The sequence below is a fragment of the Hemitrygon akajei genome, chromosome 14, assembly GCF_048418815.1.
Source record: "Hemitrygon akajei chromosome 14, sHemAka1.3, whole genome shotgun sequence".
NCBI lineage: Eukaryota > Metazoa > Chordata > Chondrichthyes > Myliobatiformes > Dasyatidae > Hemitrygon > Hemitrygon akajei.
Window position 1 is genome coordinate 68875407 of NC_133137.1, and position 25874 is coordinate 68901280.

Sequence of the window (25874 nt, forward strand, 5' to 3'; positions counted from 1 at the left end):
CCAAGAGGACCAAAATCTTGTTAAGACTTGCATGATTCAATGACCTGAAGAATTCTGATGGCTGGATTCAGGGCTTAAAGCTTTGGCTCTTGGTAGGGTTACCCATGCCAAGCAGGTCAAAGGGAAGAGGCCAGACTAGGAGCGGCCCACCAGTCCTCCAGGTTCAGGGGTTCAGCTCAGACCTAGCAACCCTGACTTGTCAAACAAAACTGTTACAGTAACAGCAATAAAGAATCCTTCTGCATCTGACTGCGACAGTATTCCCGAGTCTCCACCCAGGTCTTGCATGACTGACAACAGTGAAAACTGAAAGGAAGCTACCGGCATAATAAAGGAAACCTTGAACACCACCAGAGATGGAGGACCTTCATTGCTACCCTAAACACCAGCAGTGTAATGGCTAGTAAGTAAGTAAGCAGTCTTTCCAGATGAAGTAGCACTTCACCCTCTCTTCTCACACACTGCATTCAGTGTTCAGATTATGGTTTCACATTCTCTACATCAGGGAAACCAATCACTGATCAGGTGGCAGCCTGCAGAATATTTCTGTTCAGACCATAAACGTGCCTTTGAGCTTCAGGTCACATCTAAGTTTAATTCTCCAATCCCCTCCCATTCTGACCAATCTTTTGTCGGCCTCCCATGCAAGTTGTCTGTCACAATTTGTCAATCCAAATGTCCTATTGTCCTGCTTGCTCTGCTTCGGCAGTGGGATACACAGATGGAGTGACTGGGTGAAAACCTGGCAAATGGAGTATTATGTGCGGAAGTGTGAGTTTATGCAGTTAATTATCTACATGGCAGAAACGACAAATGAGCAGAGCCAAGAGGGGTCTAGGTGTTCTATTGTATGAATTATCCTATGATAGCGTAACAGTAAACAAGATGCAATTACGCCTCGTGGCGTCAGAATCAGAGTTCAATCCCAGCATCTTCTTTAAGGAGTCTCTGTATGTCACCCCTGTGGAATGCATGTATTTTCTCGAGGTTCTCCAGTTTCTTCCCACAATCCAAAGAATAAACTCATTCATAGCAACTTTGCTAACACTTTCTAATAATTTGCTGATCAGGGTGGCATGACGAGGCAGCAATTTGGTGAAATGACTTTCCCAGTTTTTTTAAGCAATTCAGGCAAATTTTTCCACACTGCCGGGGGAGCCACTACTGGAACAGCACTGGAACCACCCAAATACACATGTGGTGAGCCCTGTAGAACAAATCTTCAGCACAAATACTGGAAAACAGCTGGAGTCAAAGCTTTTGCTGCTAAAAGTAACCATGTGGAATTATTCAAATTGACTAAAGACTGGCTTCAGCGATACATGGAACCTCTCCCTGAAAGAGGTTGAGGTGCATCATTCTGTAGTCTATTTACTATTTTGAGTAATAGTGTATATACATTGTCTGATTAAGTACTCATTGTTTGCTTTCCGGTTATATGTAAAAGTATGTTAATGGCATACATCATTACCCCACCACATCATAAGGGGACCCATCACTAAAGAAGTAAGACTAATTAGATGAATTTCCCAGGTCCTGTGTTATACTTTCAAATTAGTTTCTGGGGATACAAACATAACAGTGGCAATGAGAAAGCTTTGAAGTGAATCCAAGATGACTACCTACCATTTGAAGCAAAGCATGTTTTTGGCTTCACAAGGGGAGAGAGGCATTCAAATTTTTTTAAAAAAAAGCACAGCTCATGTTTCTTCAAAAGGGGAGAGAGAGGCAGTTTGAGTTTTAAGACAAAAGTTAACGAAATTAACAAACAACATGTATAGCCATGAGTTCATAAATAGTGATAAATAGTACTGCAATGTCTAAACAGAAAAAAATCCACGCTACAATTTTTTCACACTCAATTGTGTTTGTTTGCTGTTTCCATTGATACAGAGATTTGAACTGCTCTTTTAAAGGTGAGTTGTGCTTCTCTTATGAACTGTTTTTGAATGCTTTCTTGTCAGACTCCACAAACTGAGTGATCTCTCCTGTGGTGGTGTAATGACATCTAAACAGACACCTTGGGTGGTGGGGTGGAGAGATGTAAGGCGCTCCATCCCTCCTTAGACAAGGTGTTCCACCTGCTTAGACGCACTCCTCCCCCCCCCCCACCCCCGATCAGGGTCATGTGAAGCCATGGGAGCAGGTGGTGGATGGTCATTTGAGCAGCTGGTGCATATCACAAATCTGGGTTATGCGACCACTGATGCCAGTCAGACAATCTCTGAAGAGTATTGGTAATGATAGGGGTCACCCGTCTTGTAAAGACTTTGCCCAAAAGAAGACAACGGCAAACCACTTCTGTAGCAAAATTTGCCAAGAACAATCATGGTCATAGACTATGATCACCCATATCATATGACAAGGTGCATAATGATGATGATGAAACAGAAACCTGTCTGGCCCAACAAATTGTGTTACCGCTGTTATAGAGGCTCACATACAGCAGCCCAATGCAGATTTAAAGGCAAAACATGCAGAAAATGCAACAAAGTAGGACACATACAAGGAGCATGTCAAGCAGACAAGAATAAGTGGACTGCACAGTGAACAGAAACTGATAAAAACTCAAGTTGCAGTTTCAAAAAGAGGACTAATATGCATGTTACGTTGTTGTTGAAAAGTCTGATAATGATGAGAGTGACACAGGACTGAGTGGCTTTGAGATTTACAATGAGAAAAGTAATAATAGACAAGCAATATGGCTTACACCGGAAGTGAATGGCAAATTAATTAAAATGCAATTGGCCTTTTCAGTCATTCCACAAAATGAGTTTGAATGGCATTTCAAAGATGCTGAACTGAAGCCTGCAGGTATCCAATTAAGAACTTATACTCGAAAAAAGATGACTTCTCTGAGAATGACATTCATAACACTGATATAACAACAACCAACAAGCCACACTGGGCTTGAATATGGTAAAGGCAGGAAGGCCAACATCGTGATGCCATGACTGGCTGGGACAGCTACAACCTCATTGGAGATCCATCCATAACTTGCATGCAACAGAGTCAACTGAAAGCAAAATAAAAAGGTACTGGATGATGCCACAGCAGTGTTCAGTGCTGGCACTGGAAAACTCAAAGATATCAAGGATAAAATAGTGTTTAATGAAAATGCCACAACCAAATTTTACAAAGCCCATCTGGTTCCTTATACCATCCGTGAGAAGGTAGCCAGTGAACTAGTTTGCACGGAGGCTGAAAGAATTCTTTCCAAGATTGAGTGGAGCCCATGGGCAATGTTAGCAGTCCCAGTAGATAATTTTGTCATGATCTGTGGTGATTATAAGGTCACCATTAACCCTGTACTGAAAGTAGATCAATACCCTCTGTCAAGGATAGAGGATATCCTTGTGAACCAGTGGCACTTACATTCACAGTGATGAAATGTTTCGAGAGACTGGTGTTGAAGTATACCAGCTCCCTGTCTGTGTGGCAATTTGGATCTGCTCCAACTTGCCTACTGAAGCAACAGGTCTACAGCAGATGCTACCTCGCTGGCTCTTCACACAACCCTGGAACATCTGAACAGCAAATATGCATTCATCAGGATGCTCTTTATTGATTACAGCTCGGCATTTAACACCATTGTCCACACAAAACTAATCAGTAGACTCCTAGACCTGGGCCGTGTGTAATTGGATCGTGGATTTCTTCACTTGTAGACCCCAGTCGGTTCAGATTGGCAAAAACATCTCCTGCACAATCTCTATCAGCCCAGGAACACCACAGAGATGTGAACTTAGCTCCTGCTCTACTCACTTTACACCTATGACTAAGTACAGCTCCAACACCCTTTATAAATTTGCTGATGACACCATTGTTGAGAGCTGTATCAAAGGTGGTAATGAATCAGCATACAAGAGGGAGATTGAAAACTTGGCGAAGTGCTGTAATAACAGCAACCTCTCACTCAATCTCAATAAGACCAAGGATCTGATTGTAGACTTCAGGAGAGGGAAACCAGAGGTCCATGAGCCAGTAATCATCAGGGGATCAGCAACTTCAAATTCCTGGCTGCCACTATCTCAGTGGACCTGTCCTGGACCCATCATATATATACTATTGTGAAGAAAGCATGACAGTGCCTCTCCTTCCTCGGGAGTCTGCAGAGACTCGGCGTGTCATTGAGATCCTGGGCAAACTTCTATAGATGTGTGCTGACTGACTGAATTATGGCCTGGTATGGGAACACCAATGAGTAGAAAATCCTACAAAAGGTAGTGGATTTGGCTCAGTGAATCACGGGTAAAACCCTTACAACCATTGAGCACATCTACATGAAACGCTGCGGTAGAAAAGCAGGATCCATTATCAAACATCCTCACCACACAAGCCATGCTCTTTTCTCGCATACTGCCATCAGGTAGAAGGTACAAGAGCCTCAGGACTTGCAGCACCAGCTTTAAGAGAACCCTCAACCATCAAGCTCTTGGACAAAAGGGGATAGCTACACTCATTTAAAGACTCTTAAATTGTTATTTCATGCTCGTTATTTATTGCTTTTTATTTATATCTGCATTTGCACTGTTTGTTTACAGCTAACAGTTCCTGATGTTCGCAGTTTACAGTTACTGTTTTATAGATTTACTAAGTATGCCCACAGGAAAAGAATCTCAGGGTTGTATGTGCTAACATGGTGATATCATGTGTCACGTGTCAGAACGTGATTGGACAGAGTTCTGAGCATGCACAGAAATGACAGAATGATCTAGAAGCATGGCAGTATTAAAACGTGGTTGCTGTTTGCTGTTAAATAAAAGTTCTAGTTCTATTCTTCCAGAATACGTTTTGTTATTAGAAACACACGGTACATATAAAGAACACAACATGGTGTCAGAAGTCGGTCTGGAGGAATACGGAAACGGGAGAATCGAAGATAATCAAAGAAAAAGAGCGCAAACATTTTTAGTGTTTGCTAACAGCTTTACAAATGGAAGGGTTGCAACCTCTGAAAACACTTCAGCTGACTGGGAACGTAACTGAAAACTGGAGAAGATTCAACCAATGTTTTGAAATTTATTTATCGGCGATCGGAGCAGATAAAAAAAATCAGAAAAAACGAAAGCTACGATTCTACTCTACATAATAGGGGACGACGCAATTGAGATATATAACCATTTTACTTTTGAGAATGGAGAGAATTTGAATCTAAAAGTGAATACGGACAAATTTGCAGCGTTTTGTATACCGAAGCGCAATGTGATGTATGAGAGGTACAAATTCTTTGCCTGTTGGTAGAGAGCTGGTCAAACGATTGATCAATTTGTTACGGAATTGAGAAACCACAGTAAACCATGCGAGTTTGCAGAACTGACGGACTCTCTTATTAAAGACGGAACTGTTTGTTGCATTCTGGATAATGCTCTGAAAGACGCTTAAGAGAACCAGATGTGGATTTGGAAAAAGCTTTGATTCCCTGCAAAGCTTCAGAATCCATGACATCGCAGGCTAAAGAGCTTTTTATTGAGAGCTGCGTAGACACTTCAAAGCACGAACCTATTAGAAAAAATAATGAGACAACGAAACTGACAGGGAGCAAAACGTCATTTGAAAGAAAAAAGTTTTGTGATCGCTGTGGGCGGGAGCACCGACCTAAAAATTGCCCAGCATATGGAAAAATGTGCAACGACTACAGTAAGAGTAATCATTTTTCACAATGTTGCAAAAGTACAAAGGAAATAAAATACGTAAATGCAGTGCTTGAAAATGAATGTGAGGAATTTTATATTGATGTGCTTTGTGAAAACAAAGTAAGAATGACGGACAATTCCATTGCAAGTGAACCAAAACAATATTCAGTTTAAACTTGATACTGGAGTGCAAGTAAATGTTCTTGCAGAATCTGAGTTTAATACATTAAAGCCAAAACCAAACTTGCCGGTCCAGTACAAAACTGATCTGAAGTCAAAGAGTGACAAGAATCAGGATTCAATTGAAGAAGTGAAAGCACAAGTGAAGGAATTGAGAAGTTTTATTGAAACGATGAAGTCTCAGCATAAAACAGAGATTACACAGTCAATAAATGAATTGCAATTTCTTTGCAAATACCTCAAGAAAGTGCCAACTCAGAGTTTCCATTAACTGATCCAGACCAGACAAACCATGAAATTAACAATGAAACACAAGAACTGTGTGAACCACTTAGAAAGTCTACTTGTGTTCGTAAACCCCCAGAGAGACTGATAGAGACATGTTAAACTATGCATTTGTGTTTTTTAATTAATGTTGCTAATTGTTTTTCTTTTTAAGGAAGATGTGATGATATCACATGCCATGTGCCAGAACGTGATTGGACAGAGTTCTGAGCATGCACAGAAATGACAGAAGGATCTAGAAGCGTGGCAGTGCTAAAACATGGTTGCTGTTTGCTGTTAAATATAAGTTCTATTTCTATTCTTCCAGAATATGTTTTGTTATTAGAAACCCACGGTACTTATAAAGAACACAACAATGGTATGTACTCTGATCATAAATTTTACTTTGAACTTTGGAGGGAAACACTTCAGCAAAGTGGACTTAACTGAGGCCTACCTACAGATGGAGATGGAAGAACAGTCCAAGGTGTTTCTCACCATAGACACTCACAAAGGGTTTTATCTCTATAATAGGCTTATTTTTGAAGTAGCGTCTGCCCCTCACTCTGGCAGAAATCCATGCACAAGGTGCTGCAAGGCTGCCCAGGCACTCAGTGTTACCTGGATGACATCATAGTAACTGGTGAGGATGACAAGGAACATCTCCAACATCTCAAAAGAGCGTTAAAAAGATTAGAAGATTATGGGCTCAGAGCACAGAGAATGCCCCAGAACAAGAGATTGTTTCAAAACCATTAATTTCACCTGCCAAGCAGAGTGACCTTCTTGTCAGAAAAGACATTATCCCACAAGAATAAGAAATCCTCCACAGCAAATAAATCTTTAGACCTAAATAGTAGTTGTATTATATGGAACACTGTGTATAAGCAGGGAGGAGTGTAGTGCTCTTAATATTTCAGAGAGATTTGTGTAATATTGCAAATAAATTGTTTGAATAAGCATTCTTTGGTTGTTTACATAATTCATTACGGGTTATAATAATGGCACACTTCATTACATCACCACATCAATAAAGAAGTAGACCTGTTTCCCAACTCCCATGTTTTGCTTTCGATTAGTTTCTAGAGTTACAAAACATAACACATTCACTTTACACAACTGACCAAAAACAGTTACAAATGCTTTATCCTTGTCTGGTGCGCTGAAAGGCTGGATTGCACCAGCATAATCTGTGGAATTGTTTGCAAAGCCTTCCCTTTCTCAATTAGTGTTAAATTACTCATCTCCATTTACCATAGGATTGAACGTGATCCAAACTGCTGGTTTTGAAATCATGAAACCGTGGCAATGCCATTTCCATGCAAGTATTCCTATACAGTAGCTTCTCCAAGTTAGCTCATCATTTGCAGATAACTTTCATTGATTCGGGGGGTTCAATTTTGAGCCACATTGAAAAGAAACAAAGTTTGAGCAACAGAACTTTGTTGAGATCCATGCAGAGAAATTCTGCGACATCTGGAGGAGAGAATAGACAAAGAGTCTGAGAAATAATAACAGACATCACATCAAAAACATTAATCAAATACTGCAAAACTAACTGAGCAGAAAAATGAAAGACTTCATTGTTTTGTTTTTTTTTTGGTTCCCCCTCTCGTTCTGTGACTCTTCTCTTCCCCTTCTAATGGGCTGGGGGGGGGTGGGAGAAGAGAGAGAGAGAGAGAGAGAGAGAGGAGAGAGAGAGGGGAGAGAGAGGGGAGAGAGAGGGGAGAGAGGGGAGAGAGAGGGGAGAGAGAGGGGAGAGAGAGGGGAGAGAGAGGGGAGAGAGAGGGGAGAGAGAGGGGAGAGAGAGGGGAGAGAGAGGGGAGAGAGAGGGGAGAGAGAGGGGAGAGAGAGGGGAGAGAGGGGGAGAGAGGGGGAGAGAGGGGGAGAGAGAGAGGGGAGAGAGGGGGAGAGAGAGAGGGGAGAGAGAGAGGAGAGAGGTAGGGGAGGGGAGAAAGAGGGACGGAGGGGGAGAGAGAGAGACTGTGGCATGTCAAATTGTTCGGTGGACAATTAGTTTTTGTTGTACTGCAAGTTATGGTTTCTCTTGGGGGCTTTGCTACTGCTTGCTTGGTGGGTGCTGATGCTTTTTGCTGAAATACGTGGGGAGGGGGAGGGTTGATGCTTTGCTGCTGCTTGTGCATGGGGAGAGGGGGCTTTGGGTTCTAATGTTTTTATTGCCACTCCTCTGCTTTCATGGGTGTCTACGAAGAACAAGAATTTCTGGTTGTATATTGTATGCATTCTCTGATATTAAACGGAACTATTGGAACTACAGAAAGAATTGTGAAACAAAAGCAAAGAAAATCACAAGGAATGAAAGTCCTTGAGCCACAGGAAGTTTAGTTTATATATTTTATAGATACAAAGAAAATCTGCAGTTAATTCTGTTGCTCCAGTCATTTTGTTTCATTTATACTGTGAAAGCATTGGTTAAAAAAACAATTTTAATTAAAGTAATATGACTTGCAGAGTATATTCAACTATGGTATTTAACACTGCAGGTTTATCATGGTGCAATATGGTATCTTATGTTTTTGGAAGGACACCTGAAAACCACAGTCCGATTATTAAAGTACTCCTTGCGGAACTAGGGAAAGCTTCATTACTGAACTTGCTTTCACTGCAATTCAATGATTTATTATTGACACTCCAACATCAGCAACTCAACAATAATATACAGATCTCTGCAATGCTATCTTCTTGTATATTCAGCATTTAAAGAGGAACTATGGGAAGAATTCAAAACATTTTTAAACACAAGAGGTTCTGCAGATGCTGGAAATCTTGAGGAATCCAGATAAAATGCTGGAGGAACTCAGCAAGCCAAGCAGCATTTATGGAAAACATTTCGGGCTGAGACCCTTCACCACAGCTGGAAAAGAAAGGGGAAGAAACCAAAATAAGGAGATGAGGGTTGGGGAGGGAAAGGAGTACAATCTGCCAGATGATAGATGGAACCAAGTGAGGGGGAAGGTCATGGGTAATTGCAAGATGAAATAAGAAGCGGGGGGGGGGGGGCAGAATAGGTGGAAGAGGTAAAGGGCTGAAGAGGGCAACGTACCATGGGAGAATGAGATGGAGGATAGACACCAGAGGGAAGTGAGTAGAAAAGAAGGGGTAAGAAGAGAGCTAGAAAGGGGAATGGATCAAACAGAGAAGGAGAGGGGGAAAAATTATATATTTTTTTTAGAGAAATCGATGTGCATGCCCTCAGGTTGGAGACTACCCTGACACAATATGAGGTGTTGCTCCTCCAACTTTCAGTGTGCGTCATGTTGTTGTCCTCCTCTAACAAAGAAACAGCAGTCTCCTCACTCTCTGAAATAATGACTCAGCAACCTTTTGCATCCACCTGACAAAATAGTCCTGATTTAATTCTCTGAGAGGTTGGACAAACTTGGGTTGTTTCCTCTGGAGCGTCAGAGGCTGAGGGGAGATGTGACAGGTTTATAAGATTATTAGAGGCATAGATAGAGTAGACAAAGAATATCTTTTTTTTCCCCAAAGGTGAAATGTCTAATACCAGAGGGCATGCATTTAAGGTGAGAGGGAGTATTTTCAAAGGAGATGTGAGAGGCCGAGAATGAACTGTCTGTGGTGGTGGCAGATAAATTCGAGACTTTTAAGAGATGTTTAGATATGCGCATTAATATGAGGAAAATGGAAGGATATGGACATTGTATAGGCAGAGAGGGCTAGATAAATTGGCCATTTGATTAATAATTTAATTGATTCAGGACAACATTATGAACCAAAGGACCTGTTCCTATGCTGTACTGTTCTCATTCTGCGTTCTAAAGGCAGCTTCCCCAACTATGCAATACTCTCTCAGTTCTGCAATAAAATGTCAGTCTAAATTTTTGTTCTGATGTTACTAGAGCAGATAGGAATATTATGACTGTGTTACAGATGGAGACGCAGGTAACAACACTGGAGTGCTGGTGGAGGAATAACTTAATTTGTTTAAATGCTTCTTTCGTCCTACCACCAAAATACCTTGGAGACGCAAGAGACCAGATGTTGTAATGCTCCAATATATCTTTCCTCACTTCACAATCTTAATATCAGATTTTTAAATTATTGTTTTCTGGAATAAAACAAATGCAACTTCACAGCAAACAGAAGGCTAAAAATGCCTCAGATATGGATAGGGTTGCTAAAAACATTGAAAGAAAGGGGTGTTGGGGAAGATATAGATAAACCATTTCAATTACTACTCAACAAACACAAGGAAATCTGCAGATGCTGGAAATTCAAACAACAACACACACAAAATGCTGGTAGAATACAGCAGGCCAGGCAGCATCGATAGGGAGAAGCGCTGTCAATGTTTCGGGCCGAGACCCTTCGTCAGGACTAACCGAAAGGAAATCTCTTACTATCTTGTGTTCTAAATGCTGTGTTCTACCAGCATTTTGTGTGTGTTGTCAATTACTACTCAGATTGTTTTACTCGCAAGAAAGATTCACAATATCCACAAACTCCACTTCAAAGATGTTAATAAATACACAAGAAACTTGAAAATATGAAACATCTTTTATACATTAATTCTGTTTCTTTCACAGCTCATTTGCAGAGTCCACTGTGAATATCCTTTACCCAGAAAGCTTATCAAGGAAAATTCCAGCTAATCTTGGAATCTTTCTCTTTGTGCATAGCTTTCTTTGTTGACATGTTGAAGTCAACAGGTCAGGAAATCATGATACTTTATCAAGTTCGTTAAACTTTATTCATTTTTGTGACCTTCAGTCTTGCTTCTGCACAATTAATTTGAACGATCGAGTAAAATAACATCAACTGGCTTCACATTTGTCTATTCTTTTGCCCACTGATTTAGGGGAATTATTTATTTTAAAGGCTGTTCTCACTAGAGGCCAATTAATTTTATGGTCATCCCTGCAAGTACTGTTCTTACTGGCAAATTAATTAGTCAGTTTGCATCTATATTATCTTTGCCTCTTGGCATTTTAAAGGCAAGGATGGTATCATTCCTTGAATGAAAATAAGCACAGCTTTGTCAATTTCACACCCGGGACAACAGTTCTAGAAACTGGAATCATCCGTGCTGCAACACAGAAATATCAAAGCCCCTTTAGAGGAAGAAGGAACAGAAAGCACACTAATGCAAATGTAGCTTAGCAAGTGATTAACACCAAGTTAGGATAACTCAGGTATCACCAGTAAAAGTGAGTAAAATTGGTTCACTACGTTTCCCTGTGGAAGGAAATATCCTACGTCCAGTTAATCCCAAATTGGCAAATTTACCTCTTTACATACCACAGCAATCTACTCTGTTAAAATTACAAATGGGAATATGTCAAACACGAGGAAATCTGCAGATGCTGGAAATTCAAACAACACACACAAAATGCTGTTGGAACGCAGCAGGCCAAGCAGCATCTTTAAGGAGAAGCACTTGCGACGTTTCGGGCCGAGACCCTTCGTCAGGACTAACTGAAAGGAAAGATACTCAGTTAGTCCTGACGAAGGGTCTCGGCCCGAAACGTCGACAGTGCTTCTCGAAACAGAGGTCATATTATTTCATACAGAGAAAATTAGTACCAAGGTTCAGAATACACCATAGCAATAACTAATGATGTTTCACTGGTTTGCTATAGTCATAACGACAGTAAACCTTCATTTCCAGAAGTGAAACTTTCTTTCTTCAGAATCACAACATATTTAAAAAAGTGAAGTTAAAATGTTCAGTTAAACAGTTTCCTGGTGCCGGTGGCATGAAAGCATTTTTCATTATGCTTCAGTTATTAATGAACACAAGCTTCAAGCAGTTACAGTTAACCTCCACAAATGCTCATTTATGTACATCTCAGTGCTTGCAGCATTCCTGCCACATTTTCAGATGAAGAAAAGCTACAGTACAAACCACAACAGCCTCCATATCTGTCTGTGTAAAGTTTGCAGGTTCTCCTTGTCTCTGAGCAGGTTCCTATAGGAACTTTTCCCTTCCACATCTCAAAAACAAGCAATGACACCAATTGCCACTGTAGGTACTGTAAATTACCTTAGCTACAGGTTAATGGAGTAGGAAAATCTTAAAAATAAGAGGGGAGATGGAAAGAGAGAAAAAAAAGATTACAGATAAATAATTGGGGGGAAAGGTTTGATTGGATTAGTCTGAAACAGCCATACTCAACAGGCTTTATGGCCTCCTTTTATGCCACTAGGCAGGAAATGCAAGATACATTACTGACGGTGAAAAAAATAAATTGGTAATCCACAAGTTGGTTACTCACTTGTTCTGCAGTGAATCTACTTGGCACAGTTGCAAAACATTGCTTAATAGAAATCGCTAGTTCTTAAACTTTCCATTTGGCTCATCCTCAATCGACATCATTTTGAGGTAAAGACCATTGCAGATTTCCTCTACAATGTAGTTTGAATGATGTATATAAAGGATTAAGTTAACTTCATAAACTGCGGCCTCTGTATAGCTACTGCTGAAGTGCTGGAGCTATGATGAGTAAAATATGGAAATCGTTTTGATCTCCACACATCCTGCAGTCAGCCAAGTGGCATTTGTTATGGATTTTCTCAATACATGTCAAAAAGCTAATCATTTTAATATTACTTTACATGGCCTTGGGCAATTATATATGATATACAGTAAATCATTACTAGATTATTTATAACACACTTTCACAGATATCTTCTGGCCATAACATCAACATTTGCTTCTCTTCTTCTTTTCCTGGTATAATGACATTAGTCATTCTGTTAAATTTCTTTATTAATTTTTCTGGAGTGGACATCAATGGCAAAGGCAGCATTCTGAAAGCCCAACAGATCGATGCAATTACAAAGAAGGCGCAACAGCGGCGATATTTCATTAGAAGTTTGAGGAGATTTGGTATGTCACCAAAGACTCTTACAAATTTCTACAGATTTACTGTGGAGAGCATTCTAACTGGTTGCATCACCGGCTGATTTGCAGGGTCCACCTGACAGGATCAGGAAAAGCTACAGAAGCTTGGAAACTCAGCCAACTCCATCGTGGGCACTAGCCTCCCTCACATCCAGGATACCTTCAAAAGGCAATGGCTCAAAAAGGCGGCATCTATCACTAAGGACCCCCACCGCCCAGGCCCTGCCTTCTTCTCATTGCAACCACCAAGAAGGTACAGAAGACTGAAGGCACACACTCGGTGTTTCAGGAACAGCTCTTCCTCTCTGCCATCAGATTTCTGAATGGACAATAAGTCGAGTCAAGTCAAGTTTATTGTCAGTTAACTATATACATGTATATAACCAAGTAATGTACATAAAAATGAAACGTTTCTCCAAACCAGGGTGTAAAGCATAATAGTACACATAACACACATAAGACATAATAACTTATGAAGCTAACGATAAAATCTACAGATGAATCACAGATAAATAATAAACTAAAGTACATTAATATTAGATATTGCAAGGTACGGAACAGATTAACCAGTGACACTTTCAATACAATGAGGCAGGGAGTTCAGAAGCCTGATGGCCTGGGGAAAGAAAAAGTTTCTCATCCTGACCATTCTTGTTTTTATGCATCGCAGTCTCCTGCCTGATGGTAGAAAGTCAAAGAGGATGCTGGATGGATGGGTAGGATCCTTAATAATACAAAGGGCCCTGCATGCACAGCACTCCTGATAAACCCATACACACTACCTCACTGCTTTTTGATCTCTTTTTGCATTATTTATTTGATCTATTTATTTTTAATAAATATTTCTTATTGCAATTTATACCTTTATTATTATTTTTTATTATTATATATTGCAACGTACTGCTGCTGCAAAACAACCAATTTCATGACATATGCTGGTGATATTAAACCTGAGTCTGATTTATTGCCCATTCAAATTGTCCTATCGAAGCTGTGATGAGCTGTCTTCTTGAACTGGTGTACTCTTATTGCCAAAAGACCTACAACAGTGCTGGTGGGGAGGAAGTTATAGAACTGAGATCTAATAATGAGGAAGGAATGGCAATATGTTTCTAAGTCAATGAGGTGCAGCAGCTTGGAATTGAAAATACAAAGTTCAAAGTAAATTTTATTATCAAATTATGTAAACTGTATGTCACTATATACAACCCTGAGTTTCAATTTCTTGTGGGCATTCTCAATAAACTTATAGAATAATTACATTTACAGAATCAACTAGATACTGCCCAACTAGGGCGTTCAACCAGAGTGCAGAAGACAATAAACCGTGTAAATACAAATAAAATAAATAATAATGAATAAATAAATAAGCAATAAATATTGAGAACTTGAGATAAAATGTCCTTGAAAATGAGTCAATAGATTGTTGAAACATTTCAACAATGAGGCAAGTGAAACTGAGTGAAGTTATACCCTTTGGTTCATGAGCAGATGTTTGAGGGGTAGAAGTGTTCCTGACCCTGCTGGGGTGAGTTCTGAGGCTCCTGCACCTTCTACCCGATTGTAGCGGTGAGAAGAGAGCATGTCCCGAGTGGTTTGCAATCCCTGTTGATGGATGCTGCTTTCCTGCGATAGTGTTTCATGTAGATGTGCTCAGTGTTTGGGGAGACCTTTACTGGTGATGGACTGGGCCGTATCCACTGCTTTTTGTAGGCTTTTCTGTTCAAGAGCATTGGTGTTTCCATACTAGGTGTGATGCAGCCTGTCAATATACTTTCTACAAATCAACTATAGAAGTTTGTCAAAGATTGAGATGTCATAGCGAAGCTCCGCAAACTCCGAAGGAAGTAGAAGTGCTGATGTGCTTCCTTTGTAATTGCACTTACATGCAGAGGCCAGGACAGGTCCTATGAAATGACAACACTGAGGAATTTAAATTTACTAAACTTCTCCACCTCTGATCCTCTATTGAGGTCTGGCTCATGGATGTCTATTTTCTTCCTCCTGAAGTCTATAATCAACTCTTTGGTCTTGCTGACATTGAGTAAGAGCATGTTGCTATGATACCACTCAGTCTGATTTTCAAACTCCCTTCAATATGCTGATTCATCACCACCTTTGGTTCAGCCTACAATAGTGGTTTCATCAGCAAACTTGAAAATGGTATTGGAGCTGTGCTTAGCCACACAATCATAAGTGTAAAGCAAGTAGAGCAGGGGGATAAGCACACAGCCTTATAGTGCACCTGTGCTGATTGAGTTTCTGGAGTTAATGTTGTTGTCAGTCTGAACTGATTGGGGTCTGCAAGTGAGGAAATTGAGGATCCAATTGCACAAGAAGCTATTGAGGCCAAGATCTTGGAGCTTGTTGAATAGTTCTGAAGGGATGGTGATATTGAATGCTGAGCCGTAGTCGATAAAGAGCATCCTGATGTATGCATCATTCCCTGAAGCAACTGTCAAGCATCTTTTGTTGATTCACATTTGGTCTGGAATTGACACTTTACTCGTGAAATGGCTTTCTGGTGATCGTACCTGGACCTCTTGTAACTTTTCTTGGTCACCAGACTTGAATTCCTTCGATCTGACTCATAGCAGATTTTGGATCTGAGGGTTTCTGAATGGGGAAGGTTCTGAAAGAATTTGTGGGGACATACTCGTCTACAGCCGTTTTAATGAAGTCCGTATAGGCAGAGGTGCTGCTCTTACCCTTCTTACCAGGGGACGTTGAGGGCCTGAGAGGTGCTGTCAGAAAAGCCTGGGCAAATACTGTTGTGCAGTTTGCAAATGCTCCCACTGCAGTGACCATATGCTATTTGTGGAGAGAATGAATGTTTAGTGTTTGTCATTAATATATTCCCAAGGAAGCTGATTCGTTTTGTGCCATTACTTCCCCTAGTAAAACCTCACACATCATCTTCAGTGCATTACTTCAGAATAATTCACTTGTCTAAGTCATTGCAGACAACCCATGTGGCTAAAGCTCCTTGATTATTCATCGAAATAACCACATTTGATTTTACTTGTTTAAAAAAAAGCTGGATGTTGACTCATTTTGATTTTAAAAGGATGTGACACACGTATTTGACGAAGCACTCCTCTTACCACCAATCTTTTCCAAATCTTCCAACTTCCTCCTTAGTTAATTTGATAAAATTTTGTTACCCACACGTATTATCAACCTCTCTTGAAATCAGATGTCAGATTCTGCAAATAGTCCTTAATGAGCAAATTGGCCTTAACTCCTTATTCGCCTTTTCTGCATTGACAACTAGTGTACAAGTTACTGATGGGATCCAGTTCTGGTCGCCTCACTATAGGAAGGATGTGGAAGCATTGGAAAGGGTACAGAGGAGATTTACCAGGATGCTGCCTGGTTTACAGAGTATGGATTATGATCAGAGATTAAGGGAGCTAGGGCTTTACTCTTTGGAGAGAAGGAGGATGAGAGGAGACATGATAGAGGTGTACAAGATATTAAGAGGAATAGACAGAGTGGACAGCCAGTGCCTCTTCTCCAGGGCACCACTGCTCAGTACAAGAGGACATGGCTTTAAGGTAAGGGGAGGGAAGTTCAAGGGGGATATTAGAGGAAGGTTTTTCACTCAGAGAGTGGTTGGTGCGTGGAATGCACTGCCTGAGTCAGTGGTGGAGGCAGATACACTAGTGAAATTTAAGAGACTACTAGACAGGTATATGGAGGAATTTAAGGTGGGGGGTTATATGGGCGGCAGGGTTTGAGGGTCAGCACAACATTGTGGGCCGAAGGGCCTGTAATGTGCTGTACTATTCTATGTTCATTCCTTAATTCTTTTAGTTATTGAATGGCTCAGCAACACTAATTGAACAACAAGGCTTTATCTGCTCTACAGGCTGACCTTAGGCCAAGCAATATATTGGGCTCGTGTCATTTATCCTTCCATCAACCTTTGTACAATTTGATACAGCAAGTTCTTTATTACGTTTTAAGCGTTTCTACCTTTTGGAATGGCTCTATAATCAATTTCAATAGAAAACAGACAAAATTGCACTTTTGGTTAAAGGCACTGTTTTTCTTTATGGAGCTCACAATGCAGCCTCTCTGGCCTACATGAGGGCCAATCTTTCTTTCTATATCCACATGAGGATACACTTAATGGCTTGTCATTCTTTCCTTCAGCAGCTTCATCCCAGCAATGAAGATACCATACTCCCTAACAAGTTTCTGCTTTTATTTTGTAGCACCATCCCACTTTCTGTGTGAAAGTAACCTAGAAAATGCAGCTTTTCTATAGTTCATTTTTTTTCCCAAGAAGATGGATAATCATCTCCTTAGAAACAGAACGTATTTACAATCAGACAACAAGAATAATCCAGAGCAATACACACACAATGCTGGAGGAACTCAGCAGGTCAGGCAACACCTATGGAAATAAATAAAGTCAACATTTCAGGCCAAGACCCTTCTTCAGTACTGGATAAACCATATGGTTTCACGTACTGAAAGTGTTTTTGTGTGGAAGGCTGAGCTTTAGGAGAGAATATAATAAAGAGGTGGATTGCTTGAACTCATCTCCATCTCTATACCCAGAAGCTTACTCTGCAATATTGAATAGTGGGAAAATTTCAGTAGAGGGATCATTGCAGCATTCACAGACTAATATCCTTTCTGCCTTATATGGCCTTAAATTAACTATTGCACATGAATTATTCTATTAATGAATCACTCATTCGTTATGTGCTTTGTCATATGACGTGCATGATCATGGTTTTTCCTTGACCATGATTGTTCTTGGCAAATTTTTCTACAGAAGTGGTTTGCCACTGCCTGGGAGGTGTCTTTACAAGATGGGTGACCCCAATCATTATCAATACTTTTCAGAGATTGTCTGCCTGGCATCAGCGGTCGCATAACCAAGATTTGTGATACGCAACAGATGCTGCCATGGCTTCACGTGATCCTGATTAGGTGGGGGGTGGGGCTAAGCAGGTGTTACACCTTGCCCAAGGGTGACCTGCAGGTTAGTAGAGGTTAGGAGCACCTTCTATGCCCTTTGGTGGAGACATATCTTCACCTCGCCACCCAAATGAATACCAGGGTAAAATCCTGAATCACTAGACATCACACAACTTGAATTTATGGCTACAAGAAGTGCTGTTAACTTCATAATGAGGATCACCATTTTCATCACAACCCCAATGCTAAAGAATGAAATGTAAAATTACATTACCTCTTCTGTTCTAGAACAATCCTCTACTGATTGAGTTTTAATTCTTTACTTATTAGAAGTGTAGACCACCGGGCCTGTCGAAACTACTTCACCATTCAATAAGATCATGGCTGACCAGGCCATGGACTCAGTTCCACCTACCTGCCTTTTCCTGTCAGGTTGCCGGCTGGTGGTAAGAGTGGGCTCCCTTTCCTCCTCCCCTCTGACACTCAACACAGGAGCCCCTCAGGGCTGTGTATTAAGTCCCCTCCTTTACTCCCTGTATACCTATGACTGTCTTGCCACCCACAGCTCTAATCTACTAATAAAATTTGCCGATGACACTACACTAATTGCCCTAATCACAAAAAATAACAAGGTGACCGACAGGGAAGAAGTCACCTCTCTGACACAGTGGTGTCAAGAAAACAACCTCTCCCTCAATGTCACAAAAACAAACGAACTGGTTGTGGATTACAGGAGGAATGGAGATGGGCTAATCCCTTTTGACGTCAATGGATCTGGGGCTGAGAGGGTAAACATCTTTAAGTTCCTTGGCATCCACATCATCAAGGACCTCATGTGGTTTGTACACATCAGCTCTGTGGTGAAAAAGACACAACAGCCTCCCCTTCACCTCAGACGGTTGAGGAAGTTTGGTATGGGCCCCCAAATCCTAAGAACTTTCTGCAGGGGCACAATTGAGAGCATCCTAACTGGCTGCACCACTGTCTGGTATGGGAACTGTACCTCCCTTAATTGCAGGACTCTGCAGAGAGTGGTGCAGACAGCCCAGCACATCTGTAGTTATGAACTTCCCATGATTCAGGGTATTTACAAAAACAGGTGTGTAAAAGGGGCCCGTAAGGTCATTGGGGACCTGAGTCACCCCAACCACAATCTATTCCAGCTGCTACCATCCAGGAAACAATACAACAGCATAAAAGCCGGAACCAATAGGCTCCAGGACAGCTTCTTCCACCAGGCCATCAGACTGATTAACGCACGCTGATTTGAGTGTATTCTATGTTACATTGACTGTTCTATTTATTATAAATTACTATGATTGCACATTTAGATAAAGATGTAATGTAAAGATTTTTACTCATGTATGTGAAGGATGGAAGAAATAAAGTCAATTCATTAATTTTCTTCATAACCCTAAACACCCCAGCTATGCAAAAATCTGTCTACCTGTGTCTTAAAGATATTTAATGAAGTAACTCCTACCACTTCCCTGAAACTTTGCATTCTTAACAAACTGTCTGGATCCAATCTCACATCTCAAATGCTGAGAGCACAACCAACTAAACCAAGCTGTTACTTGAAGTTGAAGCTCCTTTTGGTGTACCTTTTCCATCTGTCCTCTCATATTCTTCTTATCAAACCTTCTGCTTACATATAACACAAGGATCACTGGATTTTGCAGATAACTTTCTTCAAGATCAGAAGTGAGCAAGCAGCATTGCCTTGTCTCTAACCCGTTATAACTGTCAGTGTGACGTCTGCCAGAATATCTCTAAGTTTATGTCTGTTGTCAGAATGAACAAAATTGGTCATCATATAAGCACATTCACCACATTATGTTTTATTCCTCAATAATGCCTACTGAGTATGAGATCAGTGTTTTATAGAAGCCACTTATTTAAAGATGAATCACACGATGTCATTGCCAAGAAAGCTCCACCAATGTATCGACTTCCTCAGGAGGCTGAAGAAATTTGGCGTGTCCTCTTTTGTCCCTCACCAATTTTTATCAATGAACCATAAAATCCATCCTATTCAGATGCATTGTGGCTTGGTATGTCAACTGCTCTGCTGGTAACTCAAGAAACTGCACAGCATAGTGGTCAGAGTTCAGTACATCACGGGAACCAACCTCCCTTCCATGGACAGCAGCCAATATAATCAAACACCCCACCCATCCCAAACATCTTTTTTGCTCTCCACTCCACACCCCCCCCCCCCCCCACCCACCAGCCCAATTGGGCAGAAGATACACAAGCCTGAAAACACATTCACCGGGCTCAAGGACAGCTTCTATCCTGCTGTTATAAGACTATTGAACAGTTCCCTAGTATGACAAGATAGACTCTTGTCCATTCAGTCTACCTCCTTATGACCTTGCAGTATTTTCCATCTGAACTGCACTTTCTTTCTCTGTATTTGTAGCGCTTTATTCTGCCTTCTGTTACTGTTTTATTTTGAGCTACCTCAGTGCACTGTTATAATGAATTGATCTGTAGGAACAAGGTGCAGGCCAAGTATTTCATTGTACTTTTGCTATATGTGCCAATAGTAAACTAATTTATCAATTTTCCATCATATAAATAGCAAATGAATACAGGCTCTTCATCTGGACATATTCAAGTCAATACAGGTTCTTCACCTGGGCATATTCAAGTCAATACAGGTTGTTCACCTGGACATACTCAAGTCAATACAGGTTCTTCACCTGGGCATACTCAGGTCAATACAGGTTCTTCACCTGGACATGAATATCAAGTCAATACAGGTTCTTCATCTGGACATGAATATCAAGTCAATACAGGTTCTTCACCTAGGCATACTCAAGTCAATACAGGTTCTTTACCTGGGCATACTCAAGTCAATACAGGTTCTTCACCTGGACATGAATATCAAGTCAATACAGGTTCTTCACCTGGGCATATTCAAGTCAATACAGATTCTTCACCTGGGCATATTCAAGTCAATACAGGTTGTTCACCTGGACATACTCAAGTCAATACAGGTTGTTCACCTGGACATACTCAAGTCAATACAGGTTCTTCACCTGGACATACTCAAGTCAATACAGGTTCTTCACCTGGACATGAATATCAAGTCAATACAGGTTCTTCACCTGGGCATATTCAAGTCAATACAGGTTCTTCACCTGGGCATATTCAAGTCAATACAGGTTGTTCACCTGGACATACTCAAGTCAATACAGGTTGTTCACCTGGACATACTCAAGTCAATACAGGTTCTTCACCTGGGCATACTCAGGTCAATACAGGTTCTTCACCTGGACATGAATATCAAGTCAATACGGGATCTTCCCCTGGACATACTCAAGTCAATACAGGTTCTTCACCTGGACATACTCAAGTCAATACAGGTTCTTCACCTGGACATGAATATCAAGTCAATACAGGTTCTTCATCTGGACATGAATATCAAGTCAATACAGGTTCTTCACCTGGGCATACTCAAGTCAATACAGGTTCTTCACCTGGGCATATTCAAGTCAATACAGGTTCTTCACCTGGGCATACTTAAGTCAATACAGGTTCTTCACCTGGGCATACTTAAGTCAATACAGGTTCTTCACCTGGGCATACTCAAGTCAATACAGGTTCTTCACCTGGGCATATTCAAGTCAATACAGGTTCTTCACCTGGACATACTCAAGTCAATACAGGTTGTTCACCTGGACATACTCAAGTCAATACAGGTTCTTCACCTGGACATACTCAAGTCAATACAGGTTCTTCAACTGGGCATACTCAAGTCAATACAGACTTTTCACCTGGGCATACTCAAGTCAATACAGGTTCTTCACCTGGGCATACTCAAGTCAATACAGACTTTTCACCTGGGCATACTCAAGCCAATACAGGTTCTTCACCTGGGCATACTCAAGTCAATACAGGTTCTTCACCTGGGCATATTCAAGTGGCATCAAAGGTTGCGGTGAGAAGGCGGGGGAATGGGACTAAAGGGGAGATTGGATCAGCTCACAATGAAATGGCGGAGCAGACTCGATGGGCCAAATGACCGACTTCTGCTCCTTTGTCTTATGGTCTAAGTCAATACAGATTCTTCACCTGGACATAGTCACTCTACTCTTTGTAGAAAGGCAAATACTGTAATCAATATGACTTATTCCTGACTGATTTTGAATAGTTTATAAATTCTTTTTCAAAGTTTTCTGAATTAAAATCAAACATATTTCATTTATCGTGTTTCATCTATGAGTGTTATGTGAATTGCAAACTATCGCTATTCTTAATACCAGGATGGTATTCTTTAATTATATCTACATATGTTAAGGTTTGGATGAACATTATGGTATGCAAATCTACTTGCCTTACTCTATTGTTGTGTTCAAGATTTCGAGATTTTTTTTTGTTGTGTTTTAACTGTAAGTTAAGCAATGCATTAAAGAATAGATTAATAAGGCAAAATATTGCAGGATTCCATGCAATCTAACCTTTCACAGCAGCCTATTTGTGTGTAACTTTATCAAATGCTTTACTGAAGTCAGTGACTTTCCTGTTCTCACTAACCTTGATCACAACATCAAAAATCGGTCAAATTTGTAAAACATGATCTCCCACACACAAAGTGGTGCTGACTACCGTTGATCAACCCACCTTAACACCTGTGTGTACAGTCGTCCCTCCTTATCCACAAATTCCACATGCGCGAATTCAACCAACCGCGAAACGAGAAAACCCGGAAGTGCTCTTCCAGCACTTGTTGTTCGAACATGTACAGACTTTTTTTCTTGTCATTATTCCCTAAACAATGCAGTATAACAACTATATTACATAGCATTTACATTGTATTAGGTATTATAAGTAATCTAGAGATGACTTAAAGTATACGGGAGGATGTGCGTGGGTCATCATGGATCGGGATCAAAAAAAATTGAAAGTTTTCTTACTAAGTAAGTCGGAACATGTACATCTGGTATTATTTAGCGTCAGTTAGTCAAACGTTTGTCTTGGTATATAGTATATATTTTACCTTTCTATGCATATAAAACACTTAAGAACGTATGGTTCAGCGCCGGGCTCGGGAATGGAAGTTCTTGGGACTCAGGACAGATCACTCCTGAGTGCGCTCTCCACCATGCCGGTTTGATGTGGAGGATCAAAAACCCAAAACCGCAAAACCCAATAATTAAACCACTGCATTGCTTAGTAATAATTGTAGCTTTCATCGGAGCAGAGACTTTCTCACTTTATCCTTTAAAATTCTTCCAATCGTTGACCGATGTACCCTAACGCTTTTCCAATGACCGATGGCGTTTCACCTCTTTCCGATCGCTTTATTATTTCCACTTTATTTTCAATCGTGATCGTGATTATTTTCATTAACAGAAACACTGCGGATTCAGAGTTCTACCGCCGGGTCCTAATGTCCACCGCACTTTGACAGGTTAAATAAGGTCTGGGGTTCCACTGGGTCCTAAGATTCACCGCATTGAGACAGGTTGCATAAGGGACTTGAACATCCATGAATTTTGGTATCCATGAGGGGTCCCAGAACCAATCCCTCGCGGATAAGGAGGGCCAACTGTATATTTGTCCCTCAGAATTCTCTAACTTACATACCACAGGTTTTAGACTTACTGATCTACGTAGTTCCCAGGTTTTTCTTTGTGGCCCTTTTAAATAAATGCACAACATACACTCTCTTCCAGTCTACTGGCACCTCATGTTGATTTTGCAAAATGAATTGAAGTGACATTATTTAAGAGAAAGCGTTTAATTAATGAGGTTGCAGCCATGTAGCCAAGATTGTTGCAGAGCAAAAAGCAACAGTAAACTGAAGTTATTTGGAAACATAAAGAGGTGAAAAGTTGTGTTGCACCTTTTGAAAAATGCAATTAATCTCCCAGATGCTCTCTCTCGATGTTGTCGGAGGACAATGCTGGAGTCATGGATTTGGGCAAGGTTTGTGGATTAGACTCTATAGTTCACATTATGATGTCTTTCTGGTTTTTTGGCTGCTCCTTTTTAATTACTATTTTGAATGATTTTGAATCAGGATGGCCTGCAGTTAATGAACACTGAGCTGAACTAAATATGCCTGGACTCTTTCAATTTTGTGTTATATATTCTGTGTTTTCTTGGTTTTTTTATGTTGTTGTTTGCGTGATGTTTTTTTCTACATGGGGGGGGTTGATACTTTTGTTTGAACGGGCTCCATGGTTTTCTTTTTTTTTCCATGGTTGTCTGTGGAGAAGCTGAATTTCAGGGTTGTATACAACATAATTACTTTGATAATAAATGTTCTTTGTATCAAGATTTAGTACAGTGAAATGCCTTGACCATCAAATTTGGAGGAAGTTAATTGTAACAAAGTTTTTGCAGACAAAGTCATCCTGTAAATGCAAAAAATGAGAACAATCAAAGCTGTAGTATTGCCAACAATCAGTATTTTAATGTAATTTTTCTAAATAGAAAAATCAACATTGCCCACGGTAAGTATGAAATGGCACAGAGAGGATTCAGCAAAGGTATACACAGGAATGGAAACAATTTATTATGAGGAAATACAGAACAGTTTACAAAATAGAATAGGTTGGGTTTACTGCTTTTGGCGTGATAGAACTGAAGGGAGATCTAACCAAGATGTAAGCAAGAACAGCTTATTTCTCTGTGTAAGGAGGTCAAAATCTAGGGTTAATAGATAAAGGGTAAGAAGATTAGAGGAGCTAAGGTATAAAAAAAATCAACCTGAGTGGTTTGTGTTTCCCTGAAAGGGAGGTGAATGCTGTAAACATCTGGTAGAGGAGCTGATATGGTGACCCTATTGGACTACAGACCTGGAGCTAAAAGCAAGATTAATTGAAATTGTTTATCTTATGGCTGGCATTGACACAATAGACTGAATGGGTTCTGTTAATACCATGAATTACAAAGGCAACATGAAAAGCGAATGAGATGAAATCTCAATTTAGAAAAAATCTTAAGTGATATTTCCTAAACAATAATTGGAAAATCGATATATATTGAAATGATAAGGTTCAAAGAAATCAGAATCTTTGGTGTAGAGTTAAGAAGAGCATTGGTTATAGAACTTATTAAAGATAAGCTTTATCTGGAAGCTCAGAACATAAAAGCAAGGAACAGATGTTTAAAGTGAAGATAACCCCAACTTTCGGCCAAATCCCAAACAGAGAGAACAGTGACGAGCATCACAATGTCAAAAAGATGAAAACAATGAAAAAGGAGGAGATCCACTCAGCAGGAATTTAAAAGGAATAAATTGCAATAATGAAGAGAATAATTGAAGTGTTTATCCAGTAAAAGGCTGACATTATTTCATATGAGAGATTAAATATATTAAGTGTTATATGTTGCTTTCGATGGCTGACAGGATATTAACAAAAGGACAAACAAGAAATTTTTAAAAATCAACAAAATATAGAATGTGGATTTCCTCATCACAAAGTTTTCTTAAATAAATTATGTTGGTCTTCTACTCGCCTGAAAGTCAGAATCAGATTTAGTAGCATTGACATATGACATAAAAGTTACTGAATCTGGTGATATATACGGTTTATTCCGCAATACAAACAGGCATCATACTCGAGATACTCTTGGAAGAAAAGGACTTCTGACCCATTATTACATCACATTTTATATGTTAAGGAACAAAGTTAACAACAGGAACATTTCTGTAGTTACAATGCATTCATGATGCTTCCTTTGAGTTGCACCTAATTTCAAACATCTAGACCTTCACACCAACACACCCAAAATGAGTGTTGATCACTTCTGTCTGCATTCATGCTTAAGCAGACAATTCAAGAGAATGGTGTTTCCTGGTTTGCAATCAACCCCAGTTTGCAGCTCTGGGAAGACCATTGTTCTGAGTTGCATTTTAAATTCAATATACAGTCCACATTCAGATCCGAAAACTGGTTGCTGTTGAAATTAATATTTGCTATATTGCATAACCCCAGAATATGCCCTAACAG

General features: G+C 40.2%; 1 protein-coding gene across 12 annotated transcripts in view; it reads right to left on the reverse strand.

The window, feature by feature from the left end:
* Positions 1–25874, reverse strand: part of anks1b (ankyrin repeat and sterile alpha motif domain containing 1B) — an 856034-nt gene that overhangs the window by 600908 nt on the left and 229252 nt on the right. The window contains exon 1 of one of the 12 annotated variants that reach the window (XM_073066297.1): positions 7335–7556. The exons of the other annotated variants lie outside the window; for them this stretch is intronic. The gene's annotated coding sequence lies outside the window, so the exon portion shown is untranslated. Of the gene's footprint in view, positions 1–7334; positions 7557–25874 lie in introns of those variants that run through there. 12 annotated transcript variants of the gene reach the window in all.